Here is a 22,477-nt window from a genome sequence, read left to right as displayed (position 1 = left end):
TAGTTCAATTACTACACACCAAAGAGTGAGATAGCATTCAAAGAATAGCAGCTTTTTCAGAGTGATTTCTAGATCACTGAGATTCTCTTAAGAACAGTTTTTAGGATTTCAAACATGCATTCCAAAAAACCTCAATGCATCACTTTAAAATTATTCCTTTTCTTCTTATAGTTAGCAACTTTGATTTTCATTTCTTCTTGTCAGTGGAATAGTTGGAAGAATACAAATATTTACATGCTTTTCTTTGCATGTCTGTATGGTTTCTTCTACATAAAAATAAAGAGATTTTAAACATTTGGAATATCTAAATTAGAGAGGCAATTAAAAGAAAAAATGTGTCATTTTTCATATGGCTGAAGTCTGGCAATGAATTCAATGACTTCACTATATCCTAAAGGGATACTGAGTGTGAAGAACAACACTTCTGGAGACAGGTTTTGAAACATTGCATAAATCATGGTCTCCTGAAACAGTGGATGTAAACTGTTTTGATGGTTCACTGCAAAATCTTTCAGTGGCCATTTGGTATAAGAAATGCTGTTTTCCTCCCTTTCTATTTGTCTTGGATGAAACATGTAAGGCCTGAGACATTGATTAGTGATTTGGGAGAACTTGCAAGAAGAAAGCAAAAAGGAGAAAAGGTATAGCAAAGGAACTGCAGTTTCTAACAAACACCTCAAGAGAGAAGCTATGATCCATTTGTCTTTGTAATTTTCCCATCAGTTATTTTCAGATATCTGCCATAGCATGATCTTACTGTCAACAAATATCAGTACATAAAGTATTGCATGTGGTTATGGGCACAAACCCCTGCAATGACTAGAAGAGTTGGTACAGAAATATTTGAGATAAATTCAAAAATTTTGTGCTTGTAATTGTATCAAAAAAGATGCACTGAATGTAAAATATTTCCTCAATACATTTCTCTTTTGGACAAAATTAATTAATTCTTCTGAGGCATAGGTATCATACCCAGAGTTTTGATTCCTACTGAAAACAAGGCTACTGCTAGTCAGAACATGCCAATCTTTTATCAATAGCATTTTAATTCCACAGGTTGTAACAAGTCACAGCTCTTTTCCAGTCTTTGGATGAATTAAAATTGCATCTACAGAAAGATAATTATATGCTTCTAAATCCTACAGATGAAAATGCTCATGCTCCTAACTATGCTTAAGATCTTGTTGTTCCCTACAGTTTCCTGCAGAGGGGAAATGCAGAGGCAGGTGCAGATTACCTCTCTGACATCCAGTGAGGACACCTATGGGAATGGTTCAAAGTGTCACCAGTTGAAATTCCAACTGCACACACATAAGGAAGCATTCCTTTACCAAGAGGGTGGTCAAACCCAGGATTCATAGAGGGGTCACGAGCCTGTCAGTGTTCAAGACATGTGGATGATGCCATTAACAGCACTTTTAACTTTTGGTCAGCCCTGAATTAGTCAGGCAGCTTGATTAGATGATGGCTACAAGTCCCTTTCAACTGAAATAGTCTAGTCTAGACTGTTCTAGTCTGGTTTAGTCTTTTCTATAGATCTGTTGGAGATGCTTATAATTAATCCATATTTCTTTAAGTATTAAAAACATGTTAATGTGAATGAAATTCTTTATGTATATTACTGACTGAAGTCCTCTAGTTAACTTATATACATAAAAGTTACAGACTCAAGAAGAATCAAAGCAAGTTTTTTATATCACTTGTCAGACAACTCATTCTTTCTTTCCTAGGGGCATAAGATGCATCTTCATCTGGAGAAAGCCTGGGTTTTTGTTGTGTTTCTTTGAAGAAAACTTCATGGATGAAAGCTGAACAAGAGAAATAAAAATACTTGAAAAACCCAAGCCAGATAACCTAAAAACATCCCCAACTAATAAAAACATCAGAAAAGCTTCACCCCACAACAAGTCAAGAAACCAAGCGTCAATTTATAAAAATCACTGTGATGGGGGAAAGGCATTGAGCGAGTTAACTGTGAAGCTGTTACTACAGCTCCTTGTGCTATTTCAAGTCTACTTTCTGTACAATTGCCACTACTGAACTGATCCATGGGAAAAGTGAAAACAGGCCAGAAGAGACCACTGCAGAATCTAATTGGATAACCTCTCCACTCAGCATGCAGTTCTGCATTGATATTCTTTGTCACACACCCTTGTGCACTGTTTACTGAAGTGAGAGAAAAGTAGCAATAATCTAAGGACCTGGAAATTTTAGGAGGGACTGCATTTAACATATTTAAGATACTAATTAGGAGTTGTTTGTAATCACAAAAGAATAGTAAAGAATAGTGAGAACAAACCTCTCCCCCAAGCCATCTGTAGTCAATGTAATGTGACATTATGAATTACATGTATAAGACACTATGAAATAATTACCTGCTTTTATGACAATTGAATTCACTGACCTTGGAGGTCCTTGTGAGTCTGTCTTTTTGATCACAACAGTTGGAAGGGTGCTCCTGCCTTTGGCCCTTGTCTGAGACAGAAACTCAATTTACCTTCATTACACAATCATCTAACCCTATAATTTTTTTTTCTTTCTTTATTCTTTTTTCTCCCTCTTTTTTAAAATTTGTGATTTAAAAGATGATTAATAACAATTCCATGTTTTTTTTTCACACAAGATTTTCATGTTTTTCACATCAAAGTAAAATTTAATTTTACTTGAGTCAAGTCTAAACTCATAGAACAAGGAGATTCAGAATCAAATATAAGATATTTCTTCATCCCTGTTTTAACATAGGATATTATGATAATAGGTGGGCACTTCACAAATGTAGAAATTTTGTTGTACAACTGTGCATTTTAACCAAGTTTGAGACACAAAAGTAATACAATATGACAGAAGGGTTTCCCATAATAACTTTGCTATGTCATGTTGGTAGCACAGTAGCAGTTAAGTAAATATGGATGCTTAATGGAGTATACTGCTAGTGAATTGTATATCAAATTAATGGCCCTATTTATAACTTGCATTAAATTTTCCATCATTTTGTCTTAAGACCAGAGGCTATTTTTTTTAACTTGATATGAGGTGCTCTTTTTATCACCTTCCTTCTCTGTACCAAGATTAAGCATCACATTCTGAGCTGGCATAAATTGCTATCACTCTTCAGAAGGCAATGAAGCAATTCAAATTTACACTAACTCAAGATTTGTCCAAATAAAATTAAGATCCTTATTTCTAAAGGGAAATAGGTACACAGTTTCTCTGACTACAGCTAGAGCTGGGAGTGTGAGAACATTTTAGGATTTAGGTAAAGATGACTTATTTACAGCTAGTTTCTGTAATTGGGAAATTTTATTTCCTTGTTAAGGGAAAAAATTCCTGTTGGATCATACAGAGGTTGCCAGGCTGTAAAAGATAGGATACAAGTAATTATAAATAAGCCACTTTTGTACACTGACAGTAAAAATGAAAAGAAAGAAAACCAAAAAGTGACTAGCCAAAAAAAAAAACAAGCACAAAAAGAACACAAAAAAAACCCCAAAGCAACAAAAAAAAAAACCACACACACACAAATCCTCAGTTTTAAGTTCAAGAATAGAGTCTATTCATGTGCAGTACTCACATTATGTATCAACTGAAAGTGCCATGCCTAGGACAAATGCAATTTAATAATTCATTATATCATACTATGACATTACTATGCAATGTTCTGCATAGTTCCCAACTGCAAAGTTCTAGGCCTCAGCACTGGAAATGCAATGCACTGTCAATGATTGACTCTGTTCCTGAAGTAACAAAAAACACATACAGGAGCAGTTCTGGACCCTTACTTGACTTCATATAATTTCTCCTTTCACAGAACAACTTTACTAAATAATCAAAATGGGTTTATAAGCCCTGAATGATGGCATGAAATCCCAGAGTCATTTGTCTGCAATCAAACAATGTGACCTTTGCATAAACTTGAAGTCCTGACAGTCACAGAGACTGCAGATCAGTTTACGGCATCACTGCGCTGCAGTAGCAGATGTTTGCAATTGTACTTGTTCCACCACCTCTCTAATGATGTGCAATTGTCTTGGGGGAAAAACGAAAAGCCAACTTAATTTAAGGATCGAAAAAGTGTTTGTTTGAACAAATTAAAAGAAGATAGACAAAGCAGACAGTATGAGATCTCTAAATAAGGCAAACCTTTAGGGATGAATTAGTTTGACTATATCGTTCATTAAGCTCACAGAAAAATAGAGCTGCCAAAAGTACATAATAATATGAATGAGTGTGTCTCCTCAGGTTTTGCTGTTTCATCTCAATCAATATTAACTTAATATTAACTCAACATAAATCTAGCTGTTCCTAAATGTGTTTCAGATTCACTTCTCTGCAATGAAAGATGCCTTCATTTTCTGCTTCACATAGCACAAAGGGATGCATTTGCATCATAGCTTCCTCATTTCACCTCACCTTCCAACACTGTTATTATTTTGGAGACATCTTATCCTCTTTCCAGTGATTCACAAGCCCATAATTGTGTTCATGGGCCAGAAGGAAAGGAAAATACATCAAGTTAACAGCAATTTTGTTACTGACTTTTAAGAAATGAAAGAAGTGAGGGCAAATGAAAAAAGAAAACCTTCTTAAAATACTTTCATTAGTATTTTTTTAAATTTAATATTTTTGAAAGGTTGTTCCATCAGGAGTTAATTTGCTATATGGTGTGGTAAAACATCTCTTTATAGAGTTATATTTTGAAATAATTTAAATGTAGTGCTTTTAGAGTTGTACTTCATTTCCCCCCTTTCCTCCTTACTTCCCTCTACTCTCTGTTATATGAGGGCTGTTTGGGAAGCAGATTAATAACTTAATGCATCCTCATATTTTGACCTCTTGTCAAGGTGTAACCCAGCATTTGTTGGTATCAATGTTAAAAAAAAAAAGACTTTTTAAACATAGAGGTTTCTTTTTCACAAAGTCTTAGAACCACAGCAGAAACAAAGTCAATTAACAAAAGAGAACATTGAAAACAATCTATTTTTCAAGCCTCACAGATCCAAGAGCCCTCTCTACCTTCTCTTTACTGTGGAGCAGAAACCTGCAAAGTAGCAGATGCTGTAAATTGCACACAGTAGCATTTAACCTGCTTGGGTTTCTGAGTACTGGGAATTCCACATGAATCTTTCCAGTACTCAGAAATATTTCCTTCTTTCCTTCTGCAATTCCTTGCATAGGAATTTTCTGTAAACTTTTTGTTTTGTTTTGTTTTTTATATATACAAAAAAGTCAAGCCAATGTTTAAGGAAGGAAAGGTGTTAAGATTTTCAAATCCAAAAATTGTTGGCACACTTTCTGAGCTTGTACCTCAAATATGAGACGTCCTTGTACCAAGTGGTCTGCATAACTCCTTCCCACCCCCACCTCCAAGAAATGAATATACTCAACAGTGTGCGTGCACACACACACAGACACACACTCACATGCAATCTATAATGTTTCAATTATCATTCTTTACATCTCTTTTAGATGTTGTGTTCCAGGTAGAAAAAGCTATGAAACAGTAGTCTAGCTAGGCCCCCTCCAGACACAGAATTAGCTTCAGGCCACCAAGCAAAAAACATCATCTCCTCTGTTTCACTTGCACGTCTCTACAATAACTACATCACTCCTTCAAAAGACGTTTTGATGCTAAATGCATTTAATAAATGAGCAAAAAATTTGAATAACTTAACATGCCTCAGAACATAATGTTGGCGATGGAATAGCCTCCTGGAACAGCAGACACTGACAGAAAATGCCACAGTTATACCAGGAAGTGGACTTCACAGTCTAAAATGAAGGGGAAAAGTCTATAATGTCATTGCCATTCTAACCAGGGAAAGGGAAAATGGTAAGATGGGACTTTTTCCTAGCTGTAAATCTGTAAAATGGGGTCTGATTCTGACATATTATTGGCTTAACAAAAGTTGACTTAACCATAGTATATTATAACATAACAAGCAAATCACACAAATCAGTCCAGCTAAAAATTTCATTACTAGTAGATGCACAGAAGTCTCTTACCAATGGGCTTACTGGGATCCTTGAAACACTTACAGCACAGTGCTTAAGACTCAGGGTAAACATTTCTTGCACTTTAGCTTATTTACAAAAACAGCCTTCTCCAATAATAAGTCATAAAGGACATCAGTTTCTTCTTTCAGTGGCAAAACAGAGTCCATCTTCCAGCAACACATAATTCAATATATTGATCAAGCTGATCCAATGTATTTGATTTTTCACCTGTGCCAAACTTGAACATTTATAAAGCAAGCCTATGGTTTCAAGAAAGGACACCACATTCTCATTTGTCTTAGGCTGTTTGAACATTTGGGTGTTTTACTGATTTCACTAATAGCCCAGCATTTCCTCACAATGTACATAGTGTGTGTGTTAAGGTACTAAACCCCTACAATGCATGTATGACTGAACATGTGAATTAACTCTTTGATGGCATGTTAAGCAGGACTGGTCAGAGAATAAAGTTTTCCATGACATTTACACCTCTAGTGTACTACCAGACATATCAATAAGAAAAGAAGGCCTCACAGCTGCATGGAATGCTGTTGTTCTTGATGGGTATTTAACTTTCTTCATATTTAAGGGCAACAAATCACTCAAAATCCATATTCTTATCAGACTGATCTAATCTCAGCAATTCAGACTTGTGGATACTGATATGCAAAAAGGGAAAAAAAAATCCTCTTTTGGCTCAAGGTGCTCATCTACCATCTGGAACAGCTTCACCAGTCTCATCCATTATGTAAATGAGATGTAGTATTCGTTATGTTTCATCTACTGATACTAATACATTAATGTGGATCTTACAGCTTAAACCCCTGAGAAGGAATTGGCTTCACATCACTCACTGACTCGAGATCACATCCCATTACTTTTATTGGCCCTATGGCATTTAAAGCCACTTGATTTTTAATAAAGCAGACTTCTGTGATGTCAGTAAAATGGTAGCTGCCCCTTTCATTTCCTTATCTTTCCTTTTCTCTTCACAAGAGATTATAGTATTTCAGACTATTGCATATCTTATTTGTTCTATGAAACTAGTTTCTTCATTTACCTTCATTTACCTTTTTACTGTTTTATAATAAAATAGATGAAAAGTTTTTTTTTTCTCTATCCTTAGGATAAAAAGGGAGTGAAAAGGAGGTGAAAGTGTCAGGGAAATTGTTAACAGAATTAGTAAGGAGATATAGACTGGAGCTGAAAACCAGTTCTGCTCAACGTTTCATTTGTCTTTGATTTTTGATATGTTAAATGAGACAAATTCAATCTGGTAATGTGATACCTGTGTCAACAGCCCTTAGTCACTCAAGTGAGTAAGCTGAAATCAATGTGTAAATAAGCATTATGGCTGTGTCCTTGAAAGACACAGTTTGAAATTGTTGCCAACGCAGTCAGTCATATTTATAGCTACGAAGCACCATCCAGGATTGAGCCCTGACAGAATAGAACAGCACCCTTTGATGGAAACAGTAAGCATATTCCATTCCAGTGCCATTTACCTTTTAAATGAATACTCACTACATGCCAGGGATTTAACGTGCTTGCTCAATATTCCAAATCACTATAGTGTAAAAGAGGAAAGAAAAGTATGAAGTGCAATTAAAATCTGTCATTTAGCATGGATAATTTAAATATGATTCCTCTGTATTAAAAGACTGCTTGCCAAAACCTGGGTGGAAATGAACTTTAAATGCTATATGAGCTTTCACTGAGCTTTATGAAGAGAACTATCTGACTAGAAAATATAACCAAATTGGTTTTTTAAGTTATGGAAATGCATTGCAATAAGTAAAAGTAAAAGTAAAAGTAAAAGTAAAAGTAAAAGTAAAAGTAGTAGAAGATGCAGTTGCATTGAATGAGGCAAACACGTACGTTACCAATAAATAATTTCAAAACTCTATCTTTTTCCTACTCAGTCCTTTACTACTTAATCAAACCCAAGGTCTCCAGCAGGACTGTTTAAATGAGAAAAGACAGCCATGTGAGATTCTAGAAACTCTTCCTTTGAAGATTGTGGGTTTGATAGAACAGAACAGTTCATGATTTTTAGCATTACATGAGGATGCACCATTACATGTATTTAATAAAAATACACAAATAGCTTTCAAAGTGAAGGAATTAGTTGGATCTCAGTTTTTCCATGTTGAGGTTGGTTCATCAGACCATAAATTATAAGATAAATTATAAGTAATAATAAATTATAAGTAATAATATATATATTTTTGGTATTGAGATGGATATAGCCACATTATTTTTCTCTTTTGGATTATTCTTCCATTTTCTGTGCTTACAATATTGAAAGAAATCAAAATGTTTTGCCTAAGAATTCAATTGAGAGAAAAATATTTTTTTTTGCATTCTCCATTTTATAATAAAAAATAGTAGCAGACATTAATTTTCATTTGAAGTTTAAAATCAAAATGACAATGATAGATAGAAATTATGTTTCTGAAGGAACTATCTCCTTTCACATCCTAGTAGAACAAATTCTCTTCCCTGATATCAGGAGCTGTAAACAAACTACATTATACTATTCTGTAGGACTACCTTTCATATGTCCTATAACAGATTTAAGGATGATTTAATATTGTAATTTTTTTCATATTCAACACAACCATTTTTTTTACTATAGGAAACATGCTTTAGTTTAGTAGGGATAAGGAGATGTTAGTGAATGGTATCTTTTCCTATTTTGTAAAGGAAGGTTTTCTTAAATTATAGGTGTGCCAATCTTCATCTGCTTTTTCACATTTCTGCTGCAGTTTTTTTCCATGCTTTTTGAATTCAGTTACAGGGATGCAATTTAGCTTTTGTTCTTTACTCCACATATCCTATTTGAAAATTATTTGTGTGGTAGTATATGATGTGCACTTTCCACCTTCAGCAGTACCCAATTATAAACACTGTTCATCTCCAACTGAGAGCTGGAGACTTTTGAAAAATTATGATGTAACACTGTTATCAAATAAGCTTGTAAAATTTAAAGCAGAATTGGGTTCAGAGTTTTGCAAGGGAAAAATAATGCTAGTTTTGTTGCTTCTGCTTCCTATATTGTTATTCACTAATGCTAAATGTAAGGTATGATAAGTCACCACTACCAATTAACTGTTTAATTAGAATTGCAAAGATATCTTATAATTGTGCTCTTATTTCAATCCGCTGCAAAAGTTTGCTACAGATCTAAATAAAACAAAAATAAAGTAAAGCCAAATAATTTGAAATACATTCTTTGAAGCTGTCATGTTGGAGTTAAAATATACTGATTAATTCTTGACTGGAATGTTTTACAGAACAGTACAAGCATGGAAACAGATTATCAAACATCATGGCACAGCTGGAAAGAAGCAGGCTAGTAACACACTGGTTTCAAAACAGGCTAATTTGATCAGAACTAATAGCTTTGAATTTCTGCAGCAAGGGCAATTTGCAAAGTCAGAATGATCTCACTGAATTCAAGCTTGTATTGTACTTGTTCACAAAGAGACACATTCACTAACTCAGATACTGCTTGTAAATGAGGAATAGAATCCACATATTTGAGACCTGGGACATTATTTTAGTTTTGTAAAAGGAGTTAGATTTCCATTCTGCAACATACTGTAAAAGATTGCACCCATGGCAATAAATATAGTGAACACAGGAAATTAAACCTTCATTTTTTATATCTCAATTTTGTATATCTCCCTGTTTTCCATCTGCTCACAGTGCAGGATGGGCTATTTTGGTCTATATTAATAGAGGACTGAGTATCAGCATGCTCCTAATCTTGAGCATTCTCCATGCCAAAATGTAGTTTTTCTCCAAGCACTGTGGGTACTGAACAAGTCCAGCCTTGAGAATGGGCTTAGAGTTGTGCTCAAAAGCCTGGAAGGCAATCAGAAGTGGGCTGCTTTGGTTCCACAGGTAAGTGAATTAGTATATATAATTTCTGGTGTTTATCTATTCTTTTTTTTCTGTCAGGTTATAAACATTACCCTGCAATGAGCCATGTGTGAGGGACTGCATATCTGTGCTTATCAGTGTTAACAGATTTGAATGAAGAAGGAAAATTTTTCAACTCTGGTTACAGACAGGAGTTCTTTGTCTATGTAAGGAGGATTAATGAAATATAATGTTACAGCAGGAACATGAAAGAGCTCGGCAATTCTAAAACAGGCTTAAAATTTTAGAGAAATTCAGATTCTGTTTCTATATGCACAATCATGGTATGACTGTTCAATTAAATAGAAAAAGTGAAATCAGATTATAAAAATCTCTGAATCATTGTTCTGAATTACTGTTTCTGTCTAAAGAAAGGGAAGATAGTGAAAATGGTCTGTGAAAGAAGCAAATCCTGAAGAATGTCTTAACCTCTGCTTGCAAGCTGAGGAGATGAGTTTGCAATGAAACAAGGCTGCCTGTCTGCAGAGCAAATTAGGGGCAGATACTGAAAAACTCTCAGAGCACACACGCTGAAGAAACCTCCCTGAAATTCATACTGAAGCATTACTGGATAGATGGGACAAGGCAGATTCTGTGTATGTCAGTCAGCTCAGAACAGTGCTGTACCAAAGCCCAGTGTGTGATAAATATGGAAAAGGGTCTCTACTCTCTTAGAAGATGGGTCTCTATCTTGTTTTGTGCCCTCATCTTGCTTTTCTATCTTAAGTACAGATCCTTAATGAGGTTGACATATGTTACATTTGCTGCACTTGCTCCTAGTAACAATTTTTAAATATTTTTTGGTCTTTTTCCAACAAGCAAATTTTAAAGAAATTACTGGGAAACAGCTAATGGCTCATGGAGCAGAACTTTTATGCAGGGAAGGGAAGAGCTGCCTTTTCTTTCCCATGAAAACAGCCATTCAAAGTCATTTGTCCAAGAATCATCTGGGACTGTAAGTCTCTTATTACAAAAACACAGATGTTGGGGCTGGAAATTAATTTACTGGCTTTGTTTGTCACCTTCTGGAATGGAATTAAGCCAGTGCCCTGAAGACTGCTCTCTGAAAAGACTAGTCTGTTTTCTGTTTTGCTGGTTTGTTCTTCCCTCTTCAACATCCACACAGTGTGAAAACGAAATACATCCTCCCTGCTTCTGTAATGCTGAAACCCACTGGTGCTCTTGCTTTCAGAGAGCAGGAGGAGGCAAAGATCTGGGTCTGTGGAAATCTTTGGCATACCAGTTTACTTGGTGATACCTTTTGTTCAAACAAAGCCATGTACTGAATACAAAGGCAATTTCCAAATGTCTGCAGCCTGTTAATCAGCATCAGTACACATCACAGCAGTTTCAGCAAATTGTTTGTTTCGGTACATGACTCATTGCTGCAGGTGAGCAGTGCCTGAGAATGGACTGACAGGATTGCCCCAAGACAGAGAGTTGCACAGAATGCCCCTATTTTGAAAACACTTCATTCTCATTCTCTTTCTTTGCAAACAGTTCTAAATTGAAGATTATCAACTGTGTAAAATCCAGACAGGGAATTTCAAGCTGCTGACACTGTGGCATTGAATATACAGAGCTCAGCAGCAAGACGCCAGCAGCAATCTGAAATAACCTTCACTAGACCCCCCATCTAATAACTACAGATTCAGAATGTCATTGGATGTGCAGCCTCACAAGGTTATTGAATAACAATCCTATTTCTGCTAATAGTAGATGCTCCTGGTTCTCTTATAATTAGTCACTGTGGAGGTTTTATAAAGGGTATTGAATTGAAAGTTACCACTGTGACTGAAAATACACATACACACACATAGAGCAGAGAGAATTATTCTTCTACCACTCATTAACAATAGTCACAGCTACCTCTGGCACTTTCTGTGTACACTGAGGGTCTTTTATGCTCTGCATCCTCTGAGTGATTATTGTTCTGGGAGAGGCTGGGACCTGAACATCTGCAGCTCCCCCACAGCCTGCAAAGTCACTTCCCTCTGCATGACCTGCAATGGTCACCTAACTGAAACAGAACAGATACTCCTGGTTCTAGCAGGGAGAACAAGAAATCTTTCCTCCAGCAGACAACATGACTGTGCTTCCTTCTCTGGGTGACTGAGCCTGATGTCTCTACAGTGTAAACTGCAAATGTCTGGAAAGCACAGAGAATCTCCTTAATCAGGGATGATCTTTATAATTTGTGCTGTTTAAAATAAAAGTTTCCCAACTTTGCTGGGTGATTCAACAACAATGTGGTCAGCAGGCTGGCATGGCATCAGATTGGTGCCATGAACATCAATCTGTTCCAGACTTCCCCCTAAAGGTCAAAGGAATGAGGCGTGAATAGATAAACAGGCTCATCAATAATAATATCTTTTATTTTCCAGACTGATGAGCTGTAAGTTAAATTGTTAGCACATTGTGATGTGTGGATGCTGGCAGGTTTTAATACCCATAAAGACAGCTGTATCTGCAACATGGGAAACCTAAATTTTAGTGTAAATATTTGAGGGATGAATACTGAAATGACAGATTCCATAGTGCTTCCACCACAATAAGCACTGAATGCCCTAACCAAACTAGCACAAACTGGGTTTGTGTCCCAGCTGGTCTTTTATTTCACTGCTGAAGAAAAGTAGAACCCAGTTCTGGTGCTCTGCAGAAATCTGACAAAAAAGGGGTTGTCTGGGGAGAGTGCATGTGTGTGTGCAATGCTACAATAACGAGTGCTCTGCACAATCTTGGGGATATGTGCTTGCTTTGAATGCTCAGATCTATGCAAACACATCAGCATCCTACTGCCACTGCCCTTGACTTCATCAGTGACTGCATCATTTGCATTTTAACAGAGGTTCACAGCAGAGTTTGCCTAAGCAGCACATTTTTGAAAATGAGTTAAATTACTCACTTTTAAATGAGTTAAAATACTCACTTTTCTTGGTTATTCCAAAGTCTCAGAGAGAGCCATAAAGTAAGATTTCTGGATGAACATCAGGAAACACACAAGTTCTTTTTTTCCAGTCATGTAAGGCTCAGTGCTTTCAATATTTTCTGTTTGCAGGGCTCTGTGTTGTGTGAATAACCACAAAGCTATCCAAACACAAGCAATTCATTGCTCTGAAATAATATAATTTGTTTTCTAAAACAATTAGAAAGCTAACTCAAGCTTCTTTTCCTATAGTATTTCATTTTGAACAAGATTTCTTCCCTAAACCACAGAAATTCAAGTATTTGTATATTCTTCAAATTTCTCAGCTCATATTTTTCTAAAATAAACAAATATATTTATAAATCTTACATGAAAAATCTCTTAAAGCCACTTTTACAACCTAAATATTTCTGTCACTTAAGACCCAAATTTCTTTTCTCGTTTTCTCATCTACATTTTCACTTCAAAGGCCGTTGTTTTGTATTCAGCACCAGCATGCTCACCTATTGTTTCCCCTATCACTCTGCTATCAGGGGTTCTGCAGGTAGCTGCAGGTAGACAGCTATTACTGTGGCCCAAGAGAAAATGAAGTCAGCACAGTTACATGTGCTTTTTCTGTGACTGGCATGCGTGATATCATCCTAATCAGTTATCATTCAGTGGTCCTCTCACCTCGTCTCCAGGCTTGATTTAAGACACATTTTGAAAGCGCAAAATCAGCGGGTGTGACATTCTGTTCTTCATCTATTCCAGTACAGAAATAATTTTAAAAGTTACATATTGCTGAGGCTACCTGTGATTCATTAAGTTAATGTTCTGCTCCTGGCAAATGACCTGTGCTCTATGAAAGGATGTAAAACGAGAGGAAGTTAGACTTGAAAATTTATTTCTTTTTTAAGTGATACTGGAAAGATAAAATTTGTGAATGAAATGTGAGGAAAACTTATTGCTGATATGTAACAGTACTAAGTTATTCATAAACATTTCTTCTTTGTATTTCATCTCCTTAGACAAAGTCTCAAGATTTTTTCATCTTTCTTATACTCCTTTTTTTTTTGGTAATTTTTTTTTCACTGATATTGATATTACAGTCTCCTGATATACCAATATGTAGATTTAAATACAGTATTAAATTTAAATAAAAAATGGAAAGCTCTTTTAAACTAGTAAAGATTTCTGAAATGGAGCATTGAGAATTTACAATGTTGACATAAAAACTTCAGATATTTTTTTTCCCATTTTTTGATGAAAGGGTCAATAATTATTTCTCCAAGAATCTTTTCTTTTAGAAGGCTTTAGAATGAGTGCTACAGAACATAATTTTTCTAAGTTTTCAAATAACAAAATTTTGGCTTCAACTTATGCAAGTAAAGAAATGAAAAATAAGACCTTTTAGAGAAAAAAAAAGATGATTAATAAACTACCCTTTACTATCAGGTTTTATTCTAATATCACTTAATAAAGAAACATGTCAACAGGGAGTTTATCCTTCTGAAAAAAAAAGCAAAGAAAAACTATACAGCCCCCCTGACCTTGTGGCTAAAAAAGCAACAGATTTTCTGATGTACTGGGTTGCACCTGCAGAAAATTGAACATCTTAACGAAGAAAAAAGATATATTCCTCACAGCAAGAAAAGCTGGAAAGTAAGAGGTGTTTACCTCTTACTTTCATTTTACCTTTTACTGTTATTTATTTTACAGTTTACCTCTTAATGTTATTTATTTTACAGTTTACTTCTTACTGTTATTTATTTTACAGCTCATTTGATCCGGCTTCCAGCCCAAAGGTAAAACCCAAATTGTGGCCTATAAGGAGAGTCCTCCTTTGCAATGTACCAGGAATTCCAGGGCCTAATTTCCTCTTCTTGTCACAGAAAATTCCAGCTCCCCAAACATATCTAAGAGAAGAATGATCAAAACCTCACAGTCCGTGTTCGCAGGCAATGTAGGCTGGAAGATGGACAAGGGAGCCTCCTCTTCACCCTTGCTGCTGCCAGGGCCCGGGGGGTACCCAGGAGTCCTGACTGCCCTGGCCAGGGACCCAGGAGCCCCCAGCCCCTCTGTCCCTTCCCCAGGGCTCCATTTCAGCCTCAGCAGATGATGGTCAGCAATGTCTCAGGGGAGAGCTGGCCTCAGCTGGATGCTGGCTCTCAGTTTGGGTGAGACTATATCAGCTGGGAAACACGAGGGACGGGAATGGCCCAACGTGCTGGACCTTGAACTGTGAGCTTTGCCTTCAGGCCCAGTGAAGGGGCTTCAGGCTGCTCCATTTAGCAGTGTAACATTGGCCTCAGGACACTCAGGGACTGCTTCTCTTGGAATATTTCTTTAGGGCACTAAAGGAAGTGAAGAGTGAATACTACTGAGTATGTGGCACTCATTGTCATCAGGGCACAATGACTTTCAGGACAACAGTGAAACACCTCACAAACCTCAGGTGTGAGGTACCACTTCTGGGCCAGAGCATTAGCCTAATGAAATAAATGCCTCTTGCTGTTTAGAATTCATCAGCCATGAAGTTTTCCCAATGTCATTTTTGGCGCAGTGGTCAATATGCTGTTCTGTAGTCTGTCATGTAGACTCCAGGTTGCAGTACTGGGCTGTATGCAGGGTGGGAACCAAAGAGCACCACAGGTTATTGCTTTGTCATGGAATTGGTCCACCAGAAACATTTATGAGAAGCCACAGACATACTATGGACAGGAGAGACTAAAAGAAAGAAAAACTGCATTTCTGGTATTTCATAATTACTCTTATCAAATGCCCTTCCAAATTTGTATCAAAAGCAAACAACTTCTGCTGTGATGCTCCCTGGAAAACACTTCAGAAACGAGCACAGTTTGCACATTTTAAAACAAAGTACAACTTTGTAGGAGTTTGTCTATTAAGTGCTTGTCACTATCAAGTGCTTGTCACCATTCTCCTACAAAACCACTTCTCTAATCATTATAATATGAGAAAGCTGGTATTTTAGAATGCAGCACTGCAGAGAGACAAAGGCTGGATGTACTTAACTCACCAACATGATTTATTTTACTATTATTCTGCATTTGTTGACAATTAATCCTAAACTAGGTGATGTTTGCTACAGTTCTAAACTTACAGAAATCAATGTGATATGACAGTATTTGCTTGCCTCAAAACTTCAGAGTAGTTTTGCTGTTTGTTCCAAGATATGTCTGCTACATTTGGGTAAAGAGGACATAGAGAAAATGTCTATACGACAGATTTTTAATTACTTCATCTTTTCAGCCATGCAAATAAAAAATAGGTACTGATGTAAATAACATTTTCATATATTTGCTATAAATTTGGTGCCTGCTATCCATTTTCCACTTTTCTCCTCAACCTTTACAAAATTTAGACCCTGTTTTATATATTTCATCTGGCAGACAGTTACAAATAGAGAAAGGTAAAAAACATGAGGTAAAAAGTAGGGGTGTACTTCAACACACTGCAACATGTTCTGGGGAAAAAAAAGAAATTTCAATAATGGTATAAGTGAAATTTTTAAGACATCTCACAGAAAAAAAAAAGGCTTAAATAGTAGAAACATTTCTGAGAGCACAGTTTCATGGCCCCAAGACCCAGAATAATCTTGACAAATACTCTCTGTTTAACTATGCTTTTTTACTTAAGCAAATTACTAGATTCTTGTAAGCAATCAGAAAAAATGGCACTTCTAGAGTTTGAAATGACCTTTGGAATCACTTTGTGCAAGGCTGTTAATCCATTGTTGGCTGATGAAGGTGTGTTAAATGAGGTGCATTACTCACAGTCCTTTCTGCCAGACTAGTAGGCTGCTTGGTTTAGCCTCACAGATTCCCTGCATTGGATATGGGCCTAAAAACTCCTTTTAAGCACTTCTTTTCATACTACATTTTCTAATTTCTTTGTTCAATAAAGAATTCAGAGCTGAGATTTGCTGCATTGTGATCTGTGCTTCATGTCATATTATTTAAGCCAGCTCTCAGTTCCTTTCTTGGCTCTGAGTAAGAAAGGTAGAATATGTTTACCCACAGACACAGTTTGTCATACTGAGTTCATAAAATGGTTTTCAATGCCATTCTGGGGACATATGTAGTCACTTAGTTATTTATCCTCTCTTACCAAGGTAAGAACTGATAGGGGCATGCTTAGCTGAGGACTTTCACAATGTCTGTTCTTGTTTAAGACTAGTCTAACTTTTTTATGACCTCTAGCAGAAGCAACTGCTTTTGATTCTTTAAATCTCTGAACTGTTGTTTAACTACTCCATTTCTGACCTAGTAAATTGAAAAGCATTTGAGACTTACACTTTAGTTAGCACAGATGTTAATTCATCATAACTTTTTTTAAAAGGGGTCTGTGAAAATTATGTTTTGGGAAGACTTTTCAAAGATTAAAATTATAATTATGATAATACTATAGTGAAATCTACAGTTGGAGGCAGTAAACAACACATTTAAAATGAAGCTAAGTATGTATGATTGAATCATATTCTATTTTTGCCTTACAGTAAATACAGAAATAAAGGTAAATACAGTAATTCAGATTATGGACGTGAGTGGATTAAAATGAGTGTATTCTCCTTCAGTCTCACAACACAGTCCCTGGCACATAAAGAGAATTAAGGAGTGCCAAACTTTCTGTCATTGTGTAAATCACTTTGAGGGAATTAATTTCCTTGAACTTCAGACAAACTGCATAGCTCTTAAAAGGCTAAAGTAGTCATTCAAGCACCTTTAATAGGGGATAAAAATGACCATGTTCAAAGGTAATTACCCATTTTCAAAGCCAGGTACGCAATGCTGTGGTTTTGCAATCAGTTTAAACCAGATTAAATTGTCAGGGTTCTGATTCTCCCTTGTGTCAGCACAAGCATTTACCTTCTGGTTAAAACTAAACAGTGGATTTTTTGCTATGTTAGTTTTAAGCAAGATCAATTCACCGACCTGGTTCACTGTGCAGGCAGACAAAGCTTTCCCAGGAGGGAAGAGATGGCAGGGAGGTGAAAGGGGGGCGATAGAAGCACTTCTCTGGGCATCAGTGCCAGATGCTGCTTCTGCGAATTGATTGTGAAGTCAGAGCATTAGAGGCAAAGGGTTGCTGCCTCTGTTCATTACAGATGGGACCTCCCTGGCTGACCTGGGCTACAGGGCAGTAGAAAACACCCTAAAGATACATGTGTAGAGTAGCTGAAAAGACTAACTTGAAGGAATTAAACTTTTCATGTAAAATATATATTTCTTGATGAAATGGAAAAGCATTTTCTTTTTTCTTTTCATCTTAGAACACTTCCAAGCATTCTGTGTGCATAAAACTAAAGAGGGTAGTTTTTTACAGAACAAAACAAATTCATTTTCAGAGTACTACATGAACACATATTGTACTTATATTTTAATTTAACTAGGCACAGGGGAACTAAATACACAGTATAAGTCGAATAGAAATATGGGAGAACTAGACCCACAATATATCTTGACTACAGTTTCTATCAAAGGCTGAAGTCCTTTGGGATTCATATGGATTGATAAAAAAATTAAAAAGGAAAAAAACAATAAACTCTAATGGGAACCATGCTTCTGTTCTGTTGCCAGAAGGGGTTATAATATTCTTAGTACTACATATCTCTCAGAATGAAAAGTGGGCACAAAAAAAAAAAGGGGAAGATGTAGCACAAGGGGAGGAAAACTAACTTACATGTGGTTTTGTATCTTACAGTGTTAATGATTTGAAGAGGGTCATTCGATGAGACAAATAGGTCTTTCATCTTTTAACCCATCAAAAAGTGAAAAAAAAATCAGACCAGTGGCACAATTTTTTTTGGAAGAGAGTAACAGAGTAGAAGCTTCCACATACTTTTGAAATGGCATTTAAAGGCATTTTCCAGACATAGAGGATGGTGTTTGTGAGACTGACTTGCTTCTCTGCCCTCTAAAGACTTGGCAGTAAATTTCCTCTGCCCATGACAAATAGTCTACCCTTTAGTATAGTAGACCTAATCCAGACCCAGGGACAGAATTTCTCCACTGTTTAAGGGGCTGATGACTAAGTTCTGCAGGAGCTTTTGACTTCAGAAGTCTTTTCTGTTGCTGAATTTTGTTATTGTTTGTAATTTAGCTACAATTTAAGGACTAAATCTGCTATGAGAAACTCCTGTCCTATGCATGGAATTATGGTTTCCATGGAACACTGTCTTCAATATACCAGATCTCTAGTGAAAATCAAAGTTTGCTAGACATGTAAAACTCAAAATTTTCTGAGCTCATATCTTAAATTTATCTGGGAGGTATAGATAAAGCAGTTAGTTGGGCTAGCAGAAAGGCACTGAAAGACTCAACAGTAGAGACAGTAGTGTTCTTTTCCTGATTAGAACCTAATTTTTAGGTTGCCCTAAATCAGAGCTTCAGGTGGCTGTCAGATACGAGGTTCGTTGAACTAGCTCGGATAAGATCTGAATTAATTTGTCTATTTAGTCCCTTTGCCCCATGCTGAAGTTGATCCTCCTCTGGTTGTAGGTACCAACATTCTCCATGGTCTGTGGCTCTGTCCCTCTGCTCTGCTCTGGTGAGACCCCACCTGCAGGGCTGCATCAGCTCTGGGGAGCCCAGCACAGGAAGGACATGGACCTGTTGGAGCGAGTCCAGAGGAGGCCAACAAGATGATCAGAGGGATGGAGCACCTCTCCTGTGAGGACAGGCTGAGAGAATTGGGACTGCTCAGCCTGGAACAAAGAAGGATTTGGGGTGATCTAATTGTGGCCTTCCAATGCCTGAAGGGAACTTACAGGGCAACTGGGGCAAGACTGTCTACAAGAGCATGTAGTGACAGGACAAGAGGGAATGAGTTCAACTTGAAGGACAATATGACTGAAAAGATCACTCCTGCTGCTTTTTGCATCCCTCACCCCTGCCCTGAACAATTTTCATTAGACAGGAGTGATACCACAACTGTTTTTGATTGCAATTTTACATTATGCTCTCTACATAAATGCAAAAGTATAGAGGATATCAAGTGGCAATGAAAATTCATATTTGTTGAGCTGAATGAGAAATGATGAAGAAATACTGAAATACTCTCTTTTAAAAAGTAGCTGGAGCAATGACTGGAAAAAGGGACTGTGTACATTCAAAATTTTATACTCTGATTAATTACCTTACAAGAGGAAGAAAACAACCATTATCATGGTAAAATAAGATATTATTCAGTGGGAAATTATATCAACAGAAGCTTAATGAAAAAGAAAAGAAAGCTTTTGTGCGGTCTTTGGCATGAAAAGAAATCAAAATCTGGATCAAGTTATAGTTGATATAAACAATAGAATCTGAGGTTTTTATGACATCATTTATGGAATTTTAATTAGTACAGAGGCTCATGAAGCTGTCAGACTACAGAGACTGATGCAGAAAATTAGGAGTATGGAACTGCAATGCATACAACTCTGTTTTATGTCATTTATTTTGAATGCTATGACTTTCCTTTATATGTCAAAATAATACTATAAAATTAATGTTTCATTGCTTCTATTGATAATCTTTCTTTTCACAATGGTGCTTTGGTTTCCTAAATGTTAATTTAGAGTGCAATGTGTCCAATGCAAAATAGAAAAATATATTTTAAAATTGTTGAATTATCTAATGTTATTAGATTTAAAAAAAAAATTATTATTGTAAACTGATATTGTGCAATTTGTTTTACCCTACAGAAACATTTTGCACTTTTAAGGATTTTCAATGTCTGGAAGACACTAAGATAGCCGCTGTGACTTTAAAAAGCAGGTGGAAAATAACTCAAAAAAGTCAGATCCAACTCTCATTTATGTTAATGTGAACTGAGCATACAATGAAACAATCAGGAAGGGAAAAAAATAAAGCCCCAAGGAATAAAATCAAATACTGACATAAGGTCAAGTAACTCATGAGATCAAATACTGATTTCTTTTTTTCTTATTTTTCTTCTAAACTGAGGATGTTCAGTCTGTGTAGTATCTCAGGCCCTCAAATAGAATCAGAGCCTGACATTAAAATGTATTTTTCCTGAAGAGCAGTTCTATCTCCTTTTCAAAGGTAGGAAACTACACAGTATTGTGTCTTCTCAAGTTCAAAAGTAAATTTGAGGTTAAGGATGTGCCTGAATGGAAACCAAGGTCCTCTGATCTAATCCTTAGTTAAGTGTAATCTTGACAGAAAAGGTGGCCTCTCCCCCCATCAATCAAGCTGCATTGTCTTCTGGCAGCAGGGTATCTATCCTTAGTTAGGTATCTTTGGGAAATGCATACTTATTCTTGAGGAGATACTAAATTACACCAGTCTGCCTGGGAGTAAGCCAGAAATACAGTTTATTTCTTGTCTTTTAATTACAGTTACTCCTTCTTATGTCAGAAAAACCTAAGGTACCTTATTTTCTCTTTAGCTAATTCTCCAATACCAACTCAATGGTTGTGAGAAAGGACAGACAAATTAATTTTATTTTCTGTCTTGTAAATCTATGAACCCAGGAAAAAAAATCCAGTTTTATAATGGCATATGCAGTCTCTAAAGTAAAAGAAGATGGGAATGCAGTTTGAATCAAAATTAGTCAACTACCATGATGAAATTAACCAGCCTGAATATTTGTCTGGTGTAAGAAAATTAAGGACAATATTAAATAATAAAAGGTGAAAAAAAAAAGGAAGAAATAACGATAAATAAAAAAGTGTATGGGGATTTTCTAAAAGAAAATTAAAAGGCAGAAACACACACTGAAAGGAAAATAAACAAAAGGCTTGAATCATGTGACACAGCACCCTGAAATTAGAGCCACATGTGATAAATGGATGGGACAAATGTAAGTTAAACACTGTTAAGAGTTTGGACATGTGAAACTTTGTCTTACAGCTGAAAAAAGGACAGAGTGGAACACATGGACAAGAAAAGGTGAGTATAGAAATTACAGGTCAAAAGTTCTGCTTTTGGTTGGTTAGTGTCATCACATGGTGTTAGATTGCAGCAGAATAGAACAGCACATGTCACTATCATATGAGCACATTTTATCAGCACAGAAGAGGAAAATATTCAAAGGCACACAGTTTGAATGTAGATATACACAAAGCCAAAAGCCAGCAACAACAGAATTATGGACAGGAAAAAAAAAAGTTAGGTATTTTTAGCATCTATTTCATTTATTGCCAATTACAGGGATAATATTTGGAGCAGAGGGCTTCTTTTTGAAGTTAGATGATGTGGCTTTTTTTAAAGAGCATGCTTTCATCTATTTCTATCCAGTAAGCAGGACAGCTGAAGCATCATTTGAAATAAGTAAGTGGCCAAAATAGGAATGGACGTGGTATTCAATGAATAGAAATTAAGATAAACAACTTTAATAATTACAAACAAGCAGAAAAAAGGACCTGGAGCAAATAAGCAAAAACCTAAAACTGCGAATTACAAAAACTGTGGAAATCACCAGAGTTTTCTCAGTGATTCCAAATGTCATCCATAATTAACTCAGAAAAATCCTCTGTTCTATAAAAGAAAAATTTAAAGACAAAAAGGTTTTTAGACATCTGAGTTAAATGAAAGTAATGGAAAGTGCTGCCATAGAATAGGAATGGAAAAGTACAAGACTGAATGCAGATTAAACACAGATATGATAACTCATATACAGAAC

General features: G+C 36.2%; 1 long non-coding RNA gene across 1 annotated transcript in view; it reads left to right on the top strand.

Moving 5' to 3' along the window:
- LOC143694404 (uncharacterized) overlaps positions 1–21,022 on the top strand; it is a 90,461-nt gene extending 69,439 nt beyond the window's left edge. Inside the window, exons 4-5 of the long non-coding RNA XR_013182867.1 lie at positions 1,731–9,903; positions 19,348–21,022. This is a non-coding gene — a long non-coding RNA (uncharacterized LOC143694404). The remainder of the gene's footprint in view (positions 1–1,730; positions 9,904–19,347) is intronic.
- The last annotated feature ends 1,455 nt before the right edge of the window (positions 21,023–22,477 follow it).

This window comes from Agelaius phoeniceus, chromosome 6 (genome assembly GCF_051311805.1).
Source record: "Agelaius phoeniceus isolate bAgePho1 chromosome 6, bAgePho1.hap1, whole genome shotgun sequence".
NCBI lineage: Eukaryota > Metazoa > Chordata > Aves > Passeriformes > Icteridae > Agelaius > Agelaius phoeniceus.
Note: the sequence above shows the minus strand (reverse complement) of the source record. Positions and strands in the feature narration are given on the sequence as shown.